Below are 20,363 nucleotides of genomic sequence, written 5' to 3'. Positions count from 1 at the left end.
AAAAAAAAAAAAAAAACAAACCTGGGCTGGGGGCTAAGCGGCAGCGCGCTGGCCTGGCATGGATAAGGGCCTGTGGGTACACCCAGACAGCAAACAAACCCAACTTCAAAATGGGCAAAGGACACCAACAGGCATTTCTCCTCCAGAACCAACCTGCCGTTGACATGGACTCAGGAGAAAAGGCAAGTCAGTCATGTGAGATGCTGTGTTCCGTCCACAGAACATCTGTCACTAGAGAGGCAGCCAGCACTAAGTACTGTCAAGAACACGGGAGCACCTTCTTCTATTATTGTGGGGCATCAAGGATACAGCCAATTGAAAAAAACAAAACAGTCTGGCCTTTCATTAAAAGGTTCAATGGGGACTTACCAGGTCATCCAGAAGTCTACTCCCAGGTACATATCAGCAGAAATTGAGATACAACCACACAGAAACCCACAGCCCACTACACAGGGCAGCATTCACCGTGGCCCCACAATGAAACACCCCAATGCCCACCAACAGATGAGCATGTGAGTAGACTGTACACATGCCAGGTACAGCCACAGGGATAACACCAGGCTTAGAGCCCACTGCCTGAGTTCCACTCGGAAAGTCTGTCTTTCACCTCTTCCACCTCCCTCTGCCTAGCACTCAGACACTGTGGGGATCCTCACTTCATCCCTAAGCCCATGCAGCTGGCTGGTGGATATCCATCACAGAGCTCCCTGGATTCCAGACCTCCTATCAGGGAACATGATTTTCCCTTACTCTTATCCATCTCCCTCCTCCTGGTAGCCGAGGTCTTCAGCTTGCCTGCCCTGTTGTTTATCTCTCAAACTCCAAAAAAATAGCACACATACACGCATGCACACACGATTTCAAAATAAAATGAGTACATTAAAGGGACATGGTAACTTCCACGTTTATCACAGCAGTATTCATAGTAGTCAGAAACAGCCCAAGTGTCTGCCAACCAGTAAATAAAGAAAGGAGGAAGCTGTCATTTGAACCAACATGGAGGGCATGCGAAAAGTGAAATATGCAGGCACCAAAACACAAGCCCTACCTGATCTCACTCACACAGGGAGCCTAAAAAAACTGCTACTAAAGGAGCTGGAAAGACAGCTCAGCAGTTAAGAGTATTTGCTGTTCTTACAGAGCTCAGTTCCCAGCTTCCATATGGCAGCTCATAACCATCTGAAGCTCCACCTCCAGAGGAACGGTGCCCTCTTCTGGCCACCACAGGTACCTGCACCCACATGCATATACACACATATACACACATTTAAAATAAAATAAATATCTTTTAAAACTTTGACATCATGGGCTGGAAAAATGGCTCAGCAGTAAAGAGAACTGCCTGCTCTTTCAGAGGTTCTGGTTTCAATTCCCAGCACCCACAATAGCAGCTCACAAGTCTGTAACTTTAGTCCTATGGGATCCAATGTCTTCTTCTGGTGTGCATATATACCCATCGGCAAAACACCCACATATATTACTTACATACATACATACACCTTTTTTAAAATGTTGGGGGGTTTTGTTTTTTTGGGGGGGGTTGTTTGTTTGTTTGTTTGTTTGTTTTTGAGACAGGGTTTCTCTGTATAACCCTGGCTGTCCTGGAACTCCCTTTGTAGACCATGCTGGCCTCGAACTCAGAAATCCGCCTGCCTCTGCCTCCCCAGTGCTGGTATTAAAGGCGTGCGCCACCACCGCCCGGCAAAATGTTGTTATCATGGAAGCTAAGCTAGAACAGTACCTACCAGAGGCTGAGGAGGAAAGAGGAAAGAGGGATGAGGGGAGACTGAACAATGTGCAGGATGCTCTAGTTGAATAGGTCAAAGTGGTCCCTGTGTGCCTGCAACTGAACAGTTGGATGCCAACAGATAACACTACGCTGCACACTTCAAAAAGCTGCAAGAACTAATCCTGAGTGTGAGGACACAGAGAGAAACAGAGTGTTTGAGGAGACAGGTCCACTTGGGTTTGACCATTATAAAACACACAAGGGCTGCAGCCGTGGGTTAGGGTGGACCAACTAACTGCCTAGCAGGAGTGAGGAAGGATTGCATCTCAGCACAGGATCATCCAATCAATCAATCAATCACGTTATCTATAAATACATACAGTTTTTAATGTCAATTTAAATATTTTCATTACACTTCATTTTTTGAGGTTTATTTTATGTGAGCTTTTTTTTTTTTTTTTTTTTTTTTTGGTTTTTCGTGACAGGGTTTTTCTGTGTAGGCCTGGCTGTCCTGGAACTCACTCTGTAGACCAGGTTGGCCTCGAACTCAGAAATCCACCTGCCTCTGCCTCCCGAGTGCTGGGATTAAAGGCATGCGCCACCACACCCAGCTTATGTGAGCATTTTGTCTTGCATGTATGTCTGTGTAGTGTGTGCAATCCCTGTCCCCGAGAAGTGCAGAAGAGGGCAGTGATCTCCTGAAATTAGAGTCACCATCACGTGAACATGGAATAAATCCCAGGTGTTCTGGAAGAGTAGCAAGCGCTCATAACTGCTGAGCCATCTCATTAGCCCCTGCATTTAGTGTTCATTTGTGTGTGAGTGAGTGTGTGTATGTGTTTGGGGGGCACACCTGCCGTTGTGTGTGCGCGGACGTCAGAAGACAAATTGAAAGGGTTAATTCATTCTCTCTACCATGTGGGCTCCAGGGGTCACACCCAGGTTGTGAGCCTTGATGGCAAGCATCTTGACCTATAGAGACACTTCACGAGCCCTCAAAAACATTTTAATGTGTGTGTGTGTGCATATATATATATATATATATATATGCATATACTATACACACACACATATATACATATATGCATACATAAACATACACATACATGGCCTGGGGAGATGGTGGTATGAATAAAGTGCCTGCTATGCAAGCATGGGGACCTGAGTCCAGATGTACAGCACTATATAAGCCAGGTATGGCAGCACATGCCTGTGACTCCAGCAATGAAAGCCACGGCAGGCAGATCCTGGGGACTTCCTGACCTAGTCTAGCTGGGAGAAGGAGGTGCAGGTTCAGTGAGAGACACTACCTCAAAAGATAAGTTGGACAAGTGATTGAGGGAGATGTCAGCCTCCAGCCTCCATGTGTGCTCACAGCGGCATCCACCCCTACATTCCCCACGTGGAACAACCCAGAGGACAGAGACAGACAGACATAAGGCATAGCCACACATTGAAATATTTGACAAGAAGAAATCTTGACACAGCAGGCTAAATGATGCCCCAACTAAGTAGGTCTTGAAAACATTACGCTAAGTGAACAGAGCCAATCAACTCTGACAAGAACATGCGATGGGCCACTTCAAATGGATTAATCCCATGGGAATTTATCTCATCACTGTAACATTTTTTTAAAGCCATCATGGTAATCAATGTTCACCTGACAGATTGGCAAATTGATACTTCTATAATTTAGCTTCAAATCTAGGATCTCCAGCCTGGTAGGAGAGAGGCGAACCAGAGAGGGTAGCACACAGGCTGCTCCTTCTCCAAACGCACTCTGTTAACACCACCCAATTACAACTGCAGAGTTATGTTGTAAATTCAAGACCAGCCTGGGCTACATAGTGAGCTGAGAGCCACTCAGACAGTTGGAGGTTAGCCTAGGGTACATAGTTAATTCGGACCAGCCTACAGGAGACAAAAATACACCCAGCTTACCTGCCTTGGTTCAGATCCTGGCTCAGCCTGTCATGGCTACACAGGTCCTCAGCACTCTTGGTCTCCGTAGTCTGTCCTGCAGAAGGATGTTTGTCAGTGACTTCTCCACATGGCTGTGGTAAGCCACATTCTCTGCCGGTGATCAGCGTTACTATGGACACCAGGTGACTGCTGCAGTCCCCCAGAGCCTCAGAGTGAGTGTGCTGTATGTGTGCAGCAGAAACCAGGTAGGCTTCCCACAGAGGCAGCCACACACAGGGCAGCACGATCCCCACAGTAGGGATATGGTCTCTGGCAAACGAAGATCACCCACCCCTGAAATGTCACTGGGCTGAAAAGCTACTACACACCAGCTGGACATACAAAGGGAGAACCCCAGAGTGTGCTGTGACCAGCAGCGAGCGGTTCACCCAACCCCACAGACCACACAGCACTCTCCACCCTCCGTCTCTCCCCTACCCGGAGAACAAACCCCAGGAGCTGTCTAACTTGGAGGCACCATGCTAAATAATATACCATGCATGAGTCCAGGATGCTCTACGCCATCCCTGTGTGACCTGTGCCTTTGTGTGGATGGGAACGCGGCACTAAGAGACAGCACTGGGAATGAAGCATGGATTGTCTGGGATCCACAGCCTCCTATACCCCGAGTCCATCTCATCATGAAGGCGCCAGCAGGGTCTGTGTCTGCCCTTGCCCGCCATCCCTTAGGCTATTCTCAGCACTGCCAGGAACACCAGCAGCAGCACCAAGCTCTGGGGAAATGGGGTGTCTGCCATGGGAGAACGAATGAATAGGGAATGGAAGCGCAGGGACCCACAGGTGTCTGCCCAGCCAGGATGGGAGAGCCTCATGGTTTGGAGGTGTGCTAGTGTCATTCTAGGGGGCAGCATACTATCCGACAGGTGCCTTGGCAAGGGGCCTTCCTCTCACCCCCACTGCCAGCTCCCCAGCTTTCCCGGGCCCTGGTCACAGGGACAGCCAGTCAGCCATGTCTGACAAAGAAGCTAAGCCAGGCCCTGGGCCACTCTCTGAGATCCTAGCTATCTTCAAGCCTTTTCCCCAAGGTCATCTGGTTTCAGATGATCTCATGGAGGGTCTTGAGTTCACGAGCCAGCTCATTTTTCCAAAAAGGAACAAAGACTAGACAGAAAGACAGGTACACACTTCAGGCCCTAGGAGCCAAGCCACCACTGCCTCCTTCCAGCCTCTTAGGCAGCGGGAGAGAAAGCATGGAAGCCCGTGGGGTTCAAGGATGGGACCCCAGCTGACATTCAGACAGTAGTGCCCACCTGAGGGCGGGTCAAAGGATCTAAGACGGGTCACCCCATACCCATCTCTCAGGAGGGTAGCCTTCTCTACAGCATCATCCTGGGGGAAGCTCCCTGTGAACGGGCACCTTCGCCCTGATTGTCTTTAGTGTAACCGAGGGAACTCCCTGCTTACCTGGGTAGCCTTTCAAAAATGGCTTAGCAATGTGGAAAGGACAAAGGGCTAAGAAAATACGCACAACAGCACTGATGACTAAGACTTACTTAGCTGGGCCGGGCGTGGTGGCGCACGCCTTTAATCCCAGCACTTGGGAGGCAGAGGCAGGCGGATTTCTGAGTTCGAGGCCAGCCTGGTCTACAGAGTGAGTTCCAGGACAGCCAGGACTACACAGAGAAACCCTGTCTCGAAAAACCAAAAAAAAAAAAAAAAAAAAAAAAAAAAAGACTTACTTAGCATCTACTGAGTACTCTCACAGGGACTCATGTAGCCCAGGCAGGCCTCAAACTCACTACGTAGCTGAGGATGACCTTGGAGTTCTGAGCTCTTACCTTTCCCTCCCACATTCCGTTTCCATGGTGCTTGGGCCTGTTAGCTGGGCACCCATGCCAGCTCATTTTATGAGTTTTCTAGAGATAAGAGTCATTCTACATAGCACTGGTTAGCCTAGAATTTAGTAAGTAGACCAGGCTGACCTTGAACTCAGAAATGCACCTGCCTTTGCATCCCTCCCAAAGTACTGGAATTAAAGGCCTGTGCCACCATAGCAGATCTATGTGCCATTCTTCAGCCCATTTTAGAGATGAGGTGAAGCAGATGAGTCTTAGATCCTGTGACAGCTGGGGATTTCTGTGACAATCAGCTTTTCCACCAGCAGTCTGCCCCTGGGGCGGCAAAGGCTCTCAGGGAAAGAGTCTGTGGCTGGGCTGGGCTTTGCTGAAATCCAGCACACGGACAGCTCCATTGTGAACTCCTGGGTGAGCTGGGAGCATGGGGTAGGGACAGACCCTCCTGTGGTTCCCGCCACCCCCAGGAGTCTCTCTGCAACCTCACGGCTTCACATGTGAAGACAGGATGCAGGAGACTTCCTGGGGGCTAGGACTCCTTCTTTTCCACACTATCCCAGGAGGCAGGGAGAGTAGGCAGAAGAATAGAGAGGAGATGCAGCGGAGCTGAGGAGTCACTAGAACAAGGCCTAAGAGACACGCCAAGATAGTTCATTAGTGACTTCAGGGAATTACCATCACTGTGTGACCTTAGACAGGCCACGTTTCATCTGGGCCGCAGCCAGTATCTGGGCACAAAATCTCTGACATGTCCAGGATGAAGGAGTGACCTTGGTAGGACACTAAAGTAACAAGTTCTAACCTTATCCCAACCTCTCCAAGGTCAGCTGGGCAGGCCCCATCTTCCCTAGCTGCAGGCGGATGGGCCCTGAGAGGGGCTGTCAGCCGGCCCCTGCCCACGGTGCCCGCTGTTCCCTGCCAACAGCTCTGGTTGCTTCTCGACTCTGGGAACATGGTACCCCCTCCTCCCCGCCCACACCCAGGTGGCATCTCCCTTGGGGACATGGGTGGGCAGGAACGCCAAGCGGCTAAGCCCAAGTGCATGAACAGTCCTGAGCTCCCACACCCCCCCTCTCAGCTCACAGGAGCCACGCCCTTCGCTCAACACTGACCATGAATGGGGGGTGGGAGGGAGATGAGTGGGAGGAGAGGGGTCAGACTTAACCCTCCTGCCTGCTGGAGGCCGGCCACCATCTCCCCCTACCCCCCCCACCCCACCCCCCGCCATCGCTTCACCCCTAATGATCCTCCAGACTCAGCACAGGCTGCTCCCTCCTCAGTGGGTGCTCATGGTCAGCTCCCAACCTCACCTATCCACACCCAGTAAAGAGAGGTAGTCCGCTTTCTCTGGGCTAACACCCCTCATGGTGAGAGGATTAAAAGCTGAACCGCCTAGGCTCAAAACCCTGCTCCAGCCTGTCTGTCCTTACTGTGTTAGCCTGGAAGTTTCTCTTCCTCTGGGCCTGCCCCCTCTCCTATAGCATCAGGATGCAAACAGCCTACTTTGAAGAATGGCCACGATAAAGGTTAAGTTCCTAGCTGTGGAGCCCCAAGAATAGAGCCCAAAGCCCAGAACACATACTCTGTGTCCATCCAGAGCAGCAGCTACTGTGTACTGACCACCTACTAAGCGCTAGGACCTGAGCTCAGCATGGCCACTGGCAGGCTGGTCTTATGAGCCAACATCCTCACCAGCAAACCTATACCAGGAGAGGGAGGAGGCGGCTGGCAGGAAGGAACAGTGGGCTTTGGGTAGATTATGAACTTGCGGCTACACAGAAACATGCACATTGAATGTGGAACACTGGAGGTCTACTTTAACATGATGGGAGGAGGCAAGGGGGTCTGAGGGTCTGCTATGGCTTCTCCATACAGAGAGACGATGGTTACAATACATTGTGAACTATGCCTGACTACCCAAGTACTCCAGACAGACACCCATCTGCTCTTCACCAGCACGTACTACAGACCACCCTGGGCACCCAGCTTTGCCCCTCAGGTCTTCTCCCTCCAAGTTCTCCCTCCTCACTCCATTCCCCAGCCTCTTCCTATTGCTCCAACACTCCAAGCATGCCCTGGCCCCTCCCCACCACCCCCACCTCCAAGTCTCAGGGCCTCTAAATTGATGTTCCCTCCCTAGGTTCTATTCCTGAGAGTTGTAAACCCACCCCACTCCCAGTGCCAGCCAGTCTTTCAATGTGAGCCCCTTCCCCGCTGCTGGTACAGTAGCAGCCCATCCGTTTCCCAGCTGGCATATCAAACCCCCTCCCCATTTTATGTAGGGTTCACAGCAGTTGGCTCCCTCTAACAGACCGTGCCTACTCATCCCTTGTTTGCTGGTTTTCTGTCTGCCCTGCCAGTCAGCAAACACTGTAAAGGCAGGGATTGCGTCTGGCTGGTTCTCTGATGTGTCTCCAGCCTCCAGAATATTGTCCAGTGCATAGAAGCCCGGTGTACATGGGTGTATGGATGCATGGATGATGATGGATGATGACAGACGGTTACGTGGGCAGATAGGAGAATGAACAGGTAGATAGGTGGGTGAAAGGACAGACAGGTAGGGAAATGGGTAGATGTGAATATGGATGGGCCCCACTGTAGTCCTCAGGCAGGTGGGTGATTAGGTAAGTAGGTGGATGTATGGACAAACAGATAGACGGACAGACAGATGGAAGACGGCAGGGTAGATGAGTGGACAGTCAGGTAGATGGACAAGTGGTTGGGTGGTTAGGTAGGTGGTGGACCCACCTAGAGCCTCCCCAGGAAGAAGAGGTAACCTAGGCCACAGGTCTATCCATCCCCAAAGGCTAAGCCCCACCCCTGCTCTCCCTGCATGAAGCCCCAGCAGAGGCTCTGACCACTCAACTTACTCAGGCAATGTAAAATAGAAAGCAACTCCAGTCCCCAAGCTCCACCCAGCACAGGCTTGGGCCAGGAGCTGGGTGGGAGGTGGGGGGAGGCCGTCTGCCGAGTGAGTAAGGAGTGAAGCAGGAGTGGGGGTTGGGGGGGGAGCGGATCCAAGGGCCCCGGCTGCCAGAACACGCCTGGTCCTGCATTCTCAGTACAGGCATGCTGGGGGCTGAAAAGCCTCAAACCGGCTCTGCCAGTGCCACTGGGGAGAGCCTGCAGGCTCCAGCTGGCCCTGAAAGTGGAGGGAAGATACAAGCTAAGCAAGTGAAAAGTGGGGCTCACACCTCAAGCCCAGGACTCAGCCCCTGACCTGCTTGTGTCCACCCTGCACACCTCAGGCTGCAGAGCCCCAGGCCAGCCAGGATGCAACCTCACACAAAGTTGTAACTTACTTTCAGCAAGATTTCACACACACATACCTGTTTTGTTTTGTTTTTGTTTTGTTTTGTTTTTAGAACTCAAAAGACTCCTTGGAGCGTGAGCCACATAGAGACAATGTTGTGTTACAATGTCAAGAGGCTGGGAACCCCTGAACCCCTGAACCCCTGCCTGTGCAGAGAGAGAGGACGAAGCCAGGAAGTGAGTTGAGCCCGGAGGGGGTGGGAGGAGGCCGGGACTAGGCGGTAAGCGACCTGGTTCACAGTGCTGACCTGTTCTGCCAGGTTAGGAGGCCTCCTGCAAACTGTGGTGCCCTTCTGGGCTGCTTCCCCAGGTGGATAGAGGCTTTGGCTCTGATTGCAGGAACCTTTGACCCCAAGGTGCTGAGATATTTGAAAGCGCCAGCCCTGCTCCAGCGGGGCTGTGGATGGACAGGCCCTCACACACCTGCAATGTGGAGGCCTTCCCCGCAGGGCTGGGAAGGAGAGACCATGAACAGCAAAGGAAACTGAGGCTCAGCTCCCATAGCAGGTTGGAGTCAAGCTTTCTCAAGATCAGAGACATACTGGGCAGACTCCATTCCCCAAGGCAGAAATGGGTGTACTTTAATATTGCTGTCTGGGATTTGGGGGCCAGGGTCTATATAATGCCATAGGTCACCTAGGCCCTGAGAGCCCAAACCTAGCCCTGCTCCACTGTGATCCTGGCCATGGAGAAGCCATGCTCTGCCTTGGTTTCCTACCCTCAGTAGCCTGGTTCCAGACCTTGTCAGTCCCAGCTCCAAATACTGCCTGAACGCCCTGAACCCACTTCCCTTTCTTTTCCCATGCACCATCATTCTGGAGCAGAGATGCTGAGCTGAACCCTTCAGCCCGTGACCTCCTCATGAGTCTTACCCCCTAAACAAAAGGCCCGGAGTCCCCACTGGGGACCACACAAGCCCTCACCTTCCCCTCACTTCCCTCCAGTGCACAGGTCAGTAGCACACATACCCCCACCCCCCCAACCCCAGAAACAGCATGCTCCTGCCCCAGGACCCTTGCACATGCTGCTCCTGCCTCAGAGCCCTGGCACAGGTCATTCTCTGCCCAGAGTTTACTCCACCCCTCCCCTCCATTCTTCATGACTCCCTCATTTTCCTTGCGTCTTCAGGACACATGTCTCCTGCTCCAATAGGCATTTCAATGGCCGCACCCCAGCCAACTCTCCTCTCTCCCAGTCTCAGTTCAAAAGCAACCTTTCCAGGGGACTTAAGGACCTCTCAACCCTGCCAGAGGGCCTCCATTCCTCTTTCCTGGCCTGAACCTTCACTCTTACGGCAGCAATCTCGGGATGAGGACAGGGCCACTTCTACTCACTCACAGCGGACACTTGCTGGTAAGTGTTGTATTAACACTCCCTGTGCATAGCTGGAACAGTTATGAACACCTTCAGAACAGAACAGATGGTGTAGCCAAAGAGCACAGGCCCAGTAAGGGGAAAGTGCCTGGGAAAAAGGACGGAAGGAAGACGGACAAACAGAAAGACGGATGGCTATATAGAAGGATGAATGTTGGATGTGCAGGGAACCCACAGTAGGCTCCAGGGATGCCTGGGACCCCCGAGTACTGGCTGAGACAGAAAGAGACACCGAGCTTCCCAGTCAGAGCAGCCAGCTTGTGCAACCCGCTGGGTTCCCACCCTTGACCTCAGAAAGCTCCTTCTCCCAAGGGATGGCGTGCAGAGGAAGAACACACAGCCCTGCTCCCCAGGGAGGGGGCTCCCAGGCTCCATCTGTCTCCCCACAAAGGGGCTTTGTCCTTGGAGCTAAGAGCTCAGGGCGCCCGGAAGCTGCCCCTTGGCAGCCCAGCAAGGCCGGGGCTCTGAGCCAGGCTCTCCCAGGATTGTACAACTCTGGATACAACCCTCCAGAGGACAGCCTCTAGTTCTGTGAGGGGGGAAACTGAGGCTCGGGAAGGCAAACTCCCTTAGCCAAGCTCTCTCAGCTGGAATTGATGTGAAGTTTCAAAGCCAGACCTGTTGGGTCCCAAAGTAGAGCGCTCTCAGACCATCAGGAGCCTAAGAGAGGGTGGACTGTGCCCTGGGAGGCTCACCCAAAGGGAAGGAAGCTGGGACCTGGACCAGAGTCCACGTTAGGTGCCTGGGGTACCCACCATAAGATTCCCCCCATTTCCTGAGGGGCAGTTTTACCAAGAGATGCAGTAAGAGAGAACTGTGACAACCCTCTCTGCCCTCCCCAACCCCCATTCTTGATATCCCAGACACAGCCACTCAGCAGGGCTCCCTGGGCTACCGCAGCAAGGCTACACTGCCTGAGCCAGGCATGACCCGCAGAACTGGACACACCCATCTTCCCAGGGGCCTCCCACCCCATAAGGCTGTGTGTAAACAGCATGTGCTTGGGGTGTCCACAGAGGGCACCGGGTCCAACCCCATCTCGCAGGGCTCATAACAAGCTCACAGGCTACATCACAAGGCCCTGATGCCGCTCCTCAGAAGGCCGGCCTCTGTCCTCAGCCCAGTCAGGAGCTTTGACCCCTGTCTTAAGCCCCAGCTCCACTTCATCCTTCTCTGTTCTCCACCACTTTGCCTGCCTTACTCCCACAACACTCCGAGTGTGCAGGATGAACCAAAGCTCCACAGCCCCAGGCTATGCATGCGTGCGAGCACGCACACACGCGCACACACACACTTTACTTCCTGGGTTCCACTGTCTAGCATGCCCTCACCGGTGCTTCTCCTTCTTAGGATCTCTTGCTCACCCTTGAAGACCTGGGTGACCTTCCTTTCCATACCCTCCTTGGCATTGTTAGGCTGCCATCACTCCTGTGGTACCTAGCTCACAGCAGAGAAAACAGCAGGGTCTGTAACTGGCTCCAGAGCATTGCTTTCAGTGCCCCTAAGACTGATCACAATGCTCTGTCCTCCAAAGTACATCTCCCCTCAGAAACCTGGAGCAGCCTCCTGTGCCCCTCCCCCGCCCCGCCCCACCCCACCAGGTCTGCATCCTATCCCTGGCTCTGACACCATCAGCTGCTAATCATAGACATTGCCAGGAGCCCAGGAGCAAAGGCCCAGGCAACACCAAAGGTAGCCAAGGCCTATTCTGACCACGATGCCCATGGAGCTAAGGTGTGGGCAGAGTTTGGGGAGTTGGGGGGAATGAGCTGCCTGCAAATGGCCAACTGGTAACCAAACCCACGTTGCTTCTAAAACTAGGGCACAGGATTGAAATGGGAACAGCAGAATTGTCCACAAATAGAACAGTGGCTCATCTGGTTCCGGGCCTTGGGAACACCTGGAGGGGGGGGGGGTGAAGGATGCAAATCCTGAGAACCCATTCTACCCACAAGCCCCCTGTGGGTCCCAGGCTGCCCCACCAGCAACCCTTCCATCATACCATTCCCTGCCCAGACAGTCTCCTCTTTCTGCCACCTTGACCACCAAGGACAAACTTCCTACAGGTATAAGGTATTTTGGGAGCCAGTCCAAGAGGAAAAGCTGCCGGCTCCTGACAGGGACGAGGGAGAAGCCATTTACCTGGGTAGCCTGCAGAGGCAGGTGGGGCAGGGCCAGCTTCAGCCTCCCTTAGGGACTAGGTACAGCTCAGAACAAAGTCCACAGGGCACAGCAGGGCCACTTGGGCAGTTCAGGAGTCCCACCCTGCCCAGGGTGACAGATGGAGGAACCATCTCAGTGAGACGTTGTCTCCTGCCAATCATCCAGCCACCTGAGTGGGTCTCTTCAGATAGGTGGGAAGATGGGCGTGATCTGCCTCTCACTGAATCCTTAGAAGAAACCTCCGACTTTCACCACCTCTTCAGTACTGTGTGACCCCAGGCAAGTCACTTAACCTCTCTGATCTATCTAGGCACTCATAGGGGAAGACAGACTCAAGACTCAGGAGAATAGGGGTGTCCTAGCTGCCCCAGCTTCCTCATCTGTCAAATGAAGGTGATCTCTGGGTTCTGTCTCCCTCACAGCCCTGCTGGGGTGCACAGGTAACTACATAGAAGTGCTTTGTAAACTATAAAGTGCTGTATCCTTGGGAGTGGTAATTACCACACATTCCCTTAGAAGAAGAGAAAACCAGCCTGGAGGCAGGGTCTGCCATGGATGGAGCCTTGAGGGATGACAGAGAAAGGGTAGAGGAGGTGCAGGGGAAAGACAGAAGGTGAGGGGAGAGCCAGGGATACTTTAGCTCCTGGAGGGCTTGCTCAACAGTGGGGTACCAAGCCAGCTGTGATGGAGGATCCTGGAATTGCAGTTCTCAGAAAACAGAAGTAGGAGGTCACTCCGGTCAGTCTGGGCCACAAGAAGAGTTCCAGCTCAGTTTAGGCTCTACAGCAAGACCTTGTGTCAGACACAGCCCCAATGACAGAACAGGGGACCATCACAGAGATGGAGGACCTGTACAGGCCAAGGCAGACAGGAAACCAGCCAGTGGCTCAGAGCGCCTGCAGCGTAACCCACAAAAGAGACATAACAGAGAAGAAAGGCTGGGCCTGAGGAAGGAACTGTCTGGGTTGGGGACATCTCCAGGAGACATGCAGAGGCCCAGCCCCTCTCTGAGCCTCCATTTGCCTCCAGAAACAAGGGAAATGTAGCTTGTACCCAGGCCAGCATGGGAAGCACCCACTGCCCAAATAACAGATACCTCATAGGGAGGACTCCCACAAGGTAAAGAGGTTCTTGGGCACTGTAGGTCATGGAATGGACATGTGATCAGGTTCTAAGAGGGACAAGGAGAGGTGGGAGCCGGCCTCGAAGTAGCTAGATGGAGCTGGCAGGCTGCAATCAATGCAATCCTTCCTAGATGCACAGGCCAAGACAACCACAGACCAAGGCAGCTGGTGCCAGCCCAGAGGGCATCCAGATCAATTTGCCTTTCTGGCTCACCACAGAATCACCTTCCCTCACAGCATGAAAACACCCTGAGTGGGCCCTGTGCCCAAGCACTGGACATATACTAGCACGCCTGATAGTCTGGCCACCTTCTCAGAGATATGCTAGAGCTACACAGATTGGGGAAACTGAGGCACAGAGCAGTCATCTTCCCCACCGTCAGATTCAGCAAAAGGGCTGCCGTGTCAGAATTCAGACCCAGAGCCAACTGCTTTCCTAGGCCTTACCACTACCAGGAGATCATGCAACTGGACCATCCAATACCCACCAGCCACGATTACAAACCCGGGAAGTCAGGGAACCTGTACTCTGCCTAAAAGAGATACGAGCAGCGGTAGGGACACTCAGCAGGAACCAGATACCCACAGTCCCCGAGACTGCAGACATCCAGACCCATATCTCACTAGCTGGATGGCTACAGCCACCTTAACTTCTCAGAGCGCCCGCTCTTCTTCCACATAATAGGAATAAAAGTTCCACCCACTTCAGGTCAGGAAACAGATACAGTGGGTCACTCTGCTGTGGTCCAGCTCTGGAGAACCTAACGTGTGGATACTGACATCAGATAAACTCAAGCGGAGGCCGCAAGTTGGGCAGAGTGGCCTGGGAGAAGCTATCAGGCCCCAGCAGGATCCCCACGCTTCCTGATGCTACTCCAACCCTGGGTCCAGCCCCCAGTGTCCATTTCAGTTGTGCTGGCTGCACGGTCCAGCAGCCCAAGGATGCCTGCCTAAAGATCCATGTCTACCATCACCAATAGCTAGCGGACACCCTCCACCCATCCAGGACATCCCCTGCCCCACTGAACCCCAGGCAGGGCCCTATGGTGAGGACTCTGGGGACCAGAACAGGAAGAAACAAACCACAGTCTTTCAATTTCTTCTCGCTTCCAGCTTCTTCTTTCTAGAACTCTCAGTAGTCCTAGGGGGAAGTCACTTGCCCAAAGTCCCATAGCAAGGAATGGAAACACAGGGCTTCTGGCTTCCTGCTCTGGGATTCTCCCTAACTGCCTAGTCCCCTAGTCAGGCTAGCCACCAGCGCCATGTTCACAGGCAGGCTGACTGGTGAGGACAGTCCTAGCTTGGCCAACTTGCCCTGGGTCTTTCTCCTTCATTTCCACCTCCCACCCCACCCCACCCCACCCCCACACACACACAGGGAAGAGAGAAGGTCTGGACAGATCAGGAATGACAAACTCATAGCACACAGACAATGCTTGCTAAGCTTCTGTCCGGAGCAGACATTATGAATCTATCACAGCACTGTTTCCCATGAAGTCAACACTGGACCTCAGAATGCGGCTCGACACAGCACTTCAGCCCATGAAACTGGAGTCAGGACTTCTTGTCTGAGCCAGAGAAGAGGAAACATGAATTGTACAATGAGTGTCAATGGAGTAAGCATTAGGATTAGCACAGGAAAGAGGCTGTGACTTGACTCTAGGCTTCCCAGTGGAATGAGGCCTTGGACAACAGGTTTCCCTAAGAGGATGGGATCCTAGCCTCTCCTTGGCCCTGTTAGCTCCAAGTCCATTTTACAGTTTCACCCCTGTGTCACGGCATCAACCAACTGCGCTAGAGGAGGCCAGACCTCAGCCTAGGTCTGGCTCTGCCCTGACCACATTTATTAAGTCCTGATGTGTGAACTACCCCATGTCCATCCTCTTGGGACATCCAGGGAGCCACAAGTCACTGTTGTACTTTATAGATGAAGAAACTGAGGCCCCTCAAAGGCGATGGGGCCCTTCCCCAGAGAGCCAGAAAGGTTTTCCTCAGGGAGATGGAGAGTGCACAAGAGGCCTGAGATGCTGTGAAGTCTGATGGGCCACAGAGGGGCAGGAGGACTTCAAACTGCAGCTGTGGTTCACAGTGGGGCTTCTGCAGGGCTTTAAGACTCCACGAGCATCAGATTATAAATGTGGAATTCAGAGCCCTATAGCCCATCCCTGGCTGTCACCTAGGAAACCCTAGGCAAGTGTCCTTCTCTCTCTAGGTCTTATGGTTTATATCCAGAAAGCCAGACCATGTCCTGTGCACACTCCCCAGTCCAGCTTTGTGGCACAGAGATGCCAGGGCTCACAGTGACCCAGCACACCCCTGTCCTTTACTGCCAGCATCCTCTTCTAGCAAGTCCTGCTCAAGCTGGGACCGTCAGACCCATGCCAGCCAAAGCCACACAGATGGCAAGGCTGAGCCCAGAGACACTAACAGACTTCCTGATGCCACATACAGCAAACAAGTACATTTCTGTACATTAATTAACTAATGCCGGGCACAGAGCCTTCTCTGGAAAGGGAGAGATGCTTGGCTGTTCAGGGATGAAGAAACCAAGTTTCAGAAAGAGACAATGAAGGACCCAAAGACACACAGCACATAGGATGGCCAGCAGTCAGAACTTGAACTCAGGTCTATCAGATGGCCAAGCGTGATCTCCAGTTTCCTGGCTGACCATTCCTGCTCTACAGCTCTCTCCCAAGCTTCTTCTCACCCCTGCCCCGACCCTGCACTGCACTTCCTGATCCTTGGGCTCTCAGTGCCTCTAGCTTTCTGGGTTGAACTCCTACTAAACCTAGCTTCTTCCTCTTCTTCTTCCTTCTCCTCTTCCTCCTCCTCCTCCTCCTAAGACCTGATCAGGGCTCCCACAGAATATGGGAGTCCAGACTGCACATCTATTCCATTAGCTGTGTACCTTGCCCTCCAGCTTAATCTGGCTCATAGAGAGGATACTCATCAGCTCCCTATGTAAAAACTGGAGCCGGGCGTGGTGGCGCACGCCTTTAATCCCAGCACTCGGGAGGCAGAGGCAGGTGGATTTCTGAGTTCGAGGCCAGCCTGGTCTACAAAGTGAGTTCCAGGACAGCCAGGGCTATACAGAGAAACCCTGTCTCGAAAAAAAAAACCAAAAAAAAAAAAAAAAAAAAAAAAACAAAAACAAAAAAACTGGAGGCCAAGAGCCTCCTCCAGGCTCCTGTGGGCCCTCATAGGGAGCAGCCCTATTGACAGCAGGCCCCATTGGATCATCCTATCTCATAGCTCTCCCTTTGGTTCCCCACAACAATTATACACCACCACCACCCACCTCAGGGCCTTTGCACATACACACCTCTCTCTGCCTGGCACCTTCCCCTAGCTTCATGCCCAGACGCCCCCTGTATTCCTCCTTTAAGAGTCCTCTGCCTTTATCACAGCCACGAGTACATATTCATTTATCTGGCCACTTGCTTGATGCATGGCCTATCCCCCACACTCCAGTTTCTAGGAGTCAAAGACCTGCTCACAATTTCCCAGCAAGTCCCCAGGCAGAAGACCTTCTGAACAGAAAGGAAGAGCACTGACCCAGCTGCATTCTTGGCTGGCCCACCACTGCTTCACCCAGCTTAAGCCCCTCCTCCAGGAAGCTGTCTGCTCCTCCTACCACAAAGCTGCTCAACAAAGTTCCCAGGCCCTGGTGCATAGTATGTGCTCAATGCGCGATCAAAGTCAGCAGCAGCGGACCAGATGGACAGCAAGAACAAAAATCATTTAACCATGTCCTTCTGAGATTCCCGGGGGGGGGGGGGCTAGGGGAGCAAGACACACCCCGTCCTCACCTCCACCCTCAGATGACAATCAGGGAAGAAGCTCCAAACAGGAGCCCGTGCTGGAGGCTGGTGGGGGAGAGGGGGTTCGGGAAAAGGACACAGGAGATAGGGGAAGATGGGGTGGGAGAGATTAGGGTTGCCCTAAGGCTGGGATGAACAAGGATGAACATGAGATTTCGGGGAGGGGACGGAGTGGGGAGCATGGCACTCCTAGCACTCATTAGTGTGTGCCCCATGATGTAGACAGGAGGTCAGCTGAGAGGTGACACACTGTAAATCACTTCCCTTGTGGAAAGGCTACCTCACCCAGACACACCCCATCTCCAGTAGGGCCTTGTCTCTGCCAGGTGCGGGAGATATGGAGGGAAACTTTTCCAACAATGCCTTGTGCCTGATCTAAAACTCCACACCCTTTACCGTCATGGCGGGTTAAAGGGCAGCCAGACAGCTCCTCAGGAAGGCTATATACTCCACTGCAGCTGCAGACCAGGATAACCCCGGGAGGAGTTCACTGGCTATCAGCAGCTCTGGTTATAACTGCTCCATTTTCTTTCCTGTGGTTCTGCAGCTAGCACCAGGGCCTTGAACAAGCTGAGCCTGTGCTCTACCACCGAGCTACCTCACAAGCCAACTGATCCATCCTCCCTGAGAGGACTGAGGCCAAAGGGAACCCTTTGTAGCACGGAGTTACCCGCTTCTGCAGGCAGCTGTGCCACAGGTACCTCAACCATCTTGTGCGAGCCAGCTCCAGGATGAGCCTCATTTATTGAGCACGCCCCCCATATATGCCAAGTCCTGGGCTGCGGAAGTGCAGGGAATGGTCACTGATGTGAAGAGTCCAAGGGGCGGTCCCTGGCTCAGGTCACTCAGGAAAACAAGAAACCTAGACACCTGGACTCCATAAAGGTTGGAAGAGTCCCCTGCCCCGGCCCCCGCCCCTGCCCCCGCCCCCGTGTCCACCTTGGTAACTGAATCTGACCTACACCCAGATGACCCCAACACCACTTGCCTTCACTGGGCAGTCTGTAAAGCCGGGAAGACCTCAGGGTCCCAGAAGCCTCACACACCTCTGTCCACCTTTCTAATCGGAATGCCTCAAAGGTTTATGGGATGGATACCCAGAGTGAGTCCCCTCTGTTCATGCCACCCTTCAACCAGCCCACCTACCACTGAGGAGGGCCTTGGCTCAGAGAGCTAACTAAGGCACACAAGGCATGACAAGTGGTAGTGGGTCGTAGTAGGGGGCACAAACTCACCTCCAGTACCTGCCTGGGTGGGCAAGCGGACCTGGTGGCGGTAGTGAAACCCCAAAACTTTTGCCAACTTCTGAGCCCATCGGTCGCTGGGCCTGCGCAGGGGCGAGGCTGGGGGTTGGGGGGATGGGGGGGCGAGGACAGGGTGGCCCTGTTTCTTCCAGACCAGCAGCACTAGGCCCTACCCAAGGCCCCAGTGAGACCTAAGGAGGTAGTGTGGCCCTCCAGGCGCCCCTTCCTCACCGCCCACCCCACCCCCACCGCCCACTCCGGGCCGGGGGCGCCAGGCCGGGCAGCCGCGATCGCGGGCGGCGCCGATCGGCCGGGTTTTCAAATGTGGCCTAACCGAGCCAGGGGACTCTGCGGCCGAGGGTCCCCGCGTTCCGGTGCCCCCCGCACCCCGCTCGTCCTCCCCCGCGCATCCCAACAAAAGGCCGCGGCGGGCAGCTGGCGGGCCGCGGCGTAGAGTGGGCAGGGCGGGAGCCCGCAGCAGGGCGCGGGGCCGGCGGGGCGGGGGCGCTCACCTGCGCGGCGACCGCGAGCTCCGGACGCGCCCGGGCGGACCCCAGCGGGGCGCGCGGCGCTGGCGGGCGGCGGCCTGGCCGCTCCGGCGGGGCGGCCAGTTGGATTCCGGGCCGGGAGAGACAGACCGAGAGAAAGGGAGGAGGCGGCGGCGGTGGCGGCGGCGGCGGCGGCGAGGGGGAGGGAGCGCGCAGGAGGAGGGGCCGCGGCCGCCGCGAGCCGGAGAAAGGAGGAAGCGCGGACCCGGGCCCCGCCGGCGACCCGGGGGACCTGCTGTGCGAGCCGGGCCCGCGCCTCCCTCCCGCACCCAGCCCCCCACCCCCCGCAGCTCCGCCCGCGGGGGCGCCCCCCCACCCCACGCCACGCGCCGGGCTCGGCCTTCCGAGACCACGTTAGGGTTCAACCTTAGCTACCTGAGCTACGCACCGGTGGCTAGCACTGTCCGGAAACTGAGGCACTGGCCACACCAGCCTTGACCCTGAGTGGCTCAAATCGTCAGAGACAGGGAAATAGTGAGGGGGAGAGGCAGTATTGTTAAAATGTATCAAAAGGCAAAACAGTGGCTCACTATGTGGCCAAGGCTGGCCTTGAACTTGCGGAGCCTCCAGCCTCTGCCAATGGAGGGCAGGAACTTGCGCGGGGCCCAGCTCAATTAGGCCAAGCCTAAATTCACTTTCAATGCATAAGGAGACCTGTGTGCATCTGCTGGGCAGTGTGCTTGTTGCCAGCCACTGAAGATGGCAGAACCAACCGGACAGGAAGTAGAGACAAAATATGGGGCAAGCGGGATGGGATGTGGCTTCAGGCTGATCTCAAAGACCACCAGGTTCTAGCGCTGCCCGTTGGGGGTCCAGGAGTGTCGTTGACTCCTCCCGTTCACTCTGGAAAGATGGGCCTGACCAGCTATCAACCATCTCCATGCTCCTTCCTTGAAAGTGCTTCCATCTCACAGACAGGGAAACTGAGACCCAACCAGGTTCATGTGGCACAGGCCTGGGCTTCTGGCAAAGATCCCTCCCGAAGGGCAAGTCCCCCATCATCCTAGATTGTGAGATGCTCCAGCCCCAGGGTACAGCTATGTCTCCCAGGAGACCAGGAAAGGGCAAAGCTTTGAGTCAGACTGATCTGAGGTCACATCTAGGCCAGGTGCCTCAGGGTGTGTTCTGTCCACTAGCTTCCTGTTCCAGCCCCCTCTGTTGTGAAGAAGGAGTGGGCGAGGCTGAAGATCTGAGAGCCTCACTGACAAGAGCAAGTGGGGCCAGGGTAGCCCACTGTGGCCACGGGGACTGCTCAGTGTTCCTCATGAACAG

The 20,363-nt window shown here is 54.1% G+C and overlaps 1 protein-coding gene across 6 annotated transcripts in view; it reads right to left on the bottom strand.

The window, feature by feature from the left end:
* Positions 1-19,560, bottom strand: part of Src (SRC proto-oncogene, non-receptor tyrosine kinase) — a 49,431-nt gene extending 29,871 nt beyond the window's left edge. For 2 of the 6 annotated variants that reach the window (XM_029474466.1, XM_029474467.1), the window contains exons 1-2: positions 19,056-19,177; positions 3,671-3,746 (exon numbers count right to left, since the gene is read on the bottom strand). The gene's annotated coding sequence lies outside the window, so the exon portion shown is untranslated. Of the gene's footprint in view, positions 1-3,670; positions 3,747-18,534; positions 18,643-19,055; positions 19,178-19,479 lie in introns of those variants that run through there. The other 4 variants (XM_029474462.1, XM_029474465.1, XM_029474463.1 and 1 more) reach the window with 3 other exon arrangements.
* Between the last annotated feature and the right edge of the window lie 803 nt (positions 19,561-20,363).

Source organism: Mus caroli, chromosome 2 (genome assembly GCF_900094665.2).
Source record: "Mus caroli chromosome 2, CAROLI_EIJ_v1.1, whole genome shotgun sequence".
NCBI classification, from domain to species: domain Eukaryota; kingdom Metazoa; phylum Chordata; class Mammalia; order Rodentia; family Muridae; genus Mus; species Mus caroli.
Note: the sequence above shows the minus strand (reverse complement) of the source record. Positions and strands in the feature narration are given on the sequence as shown.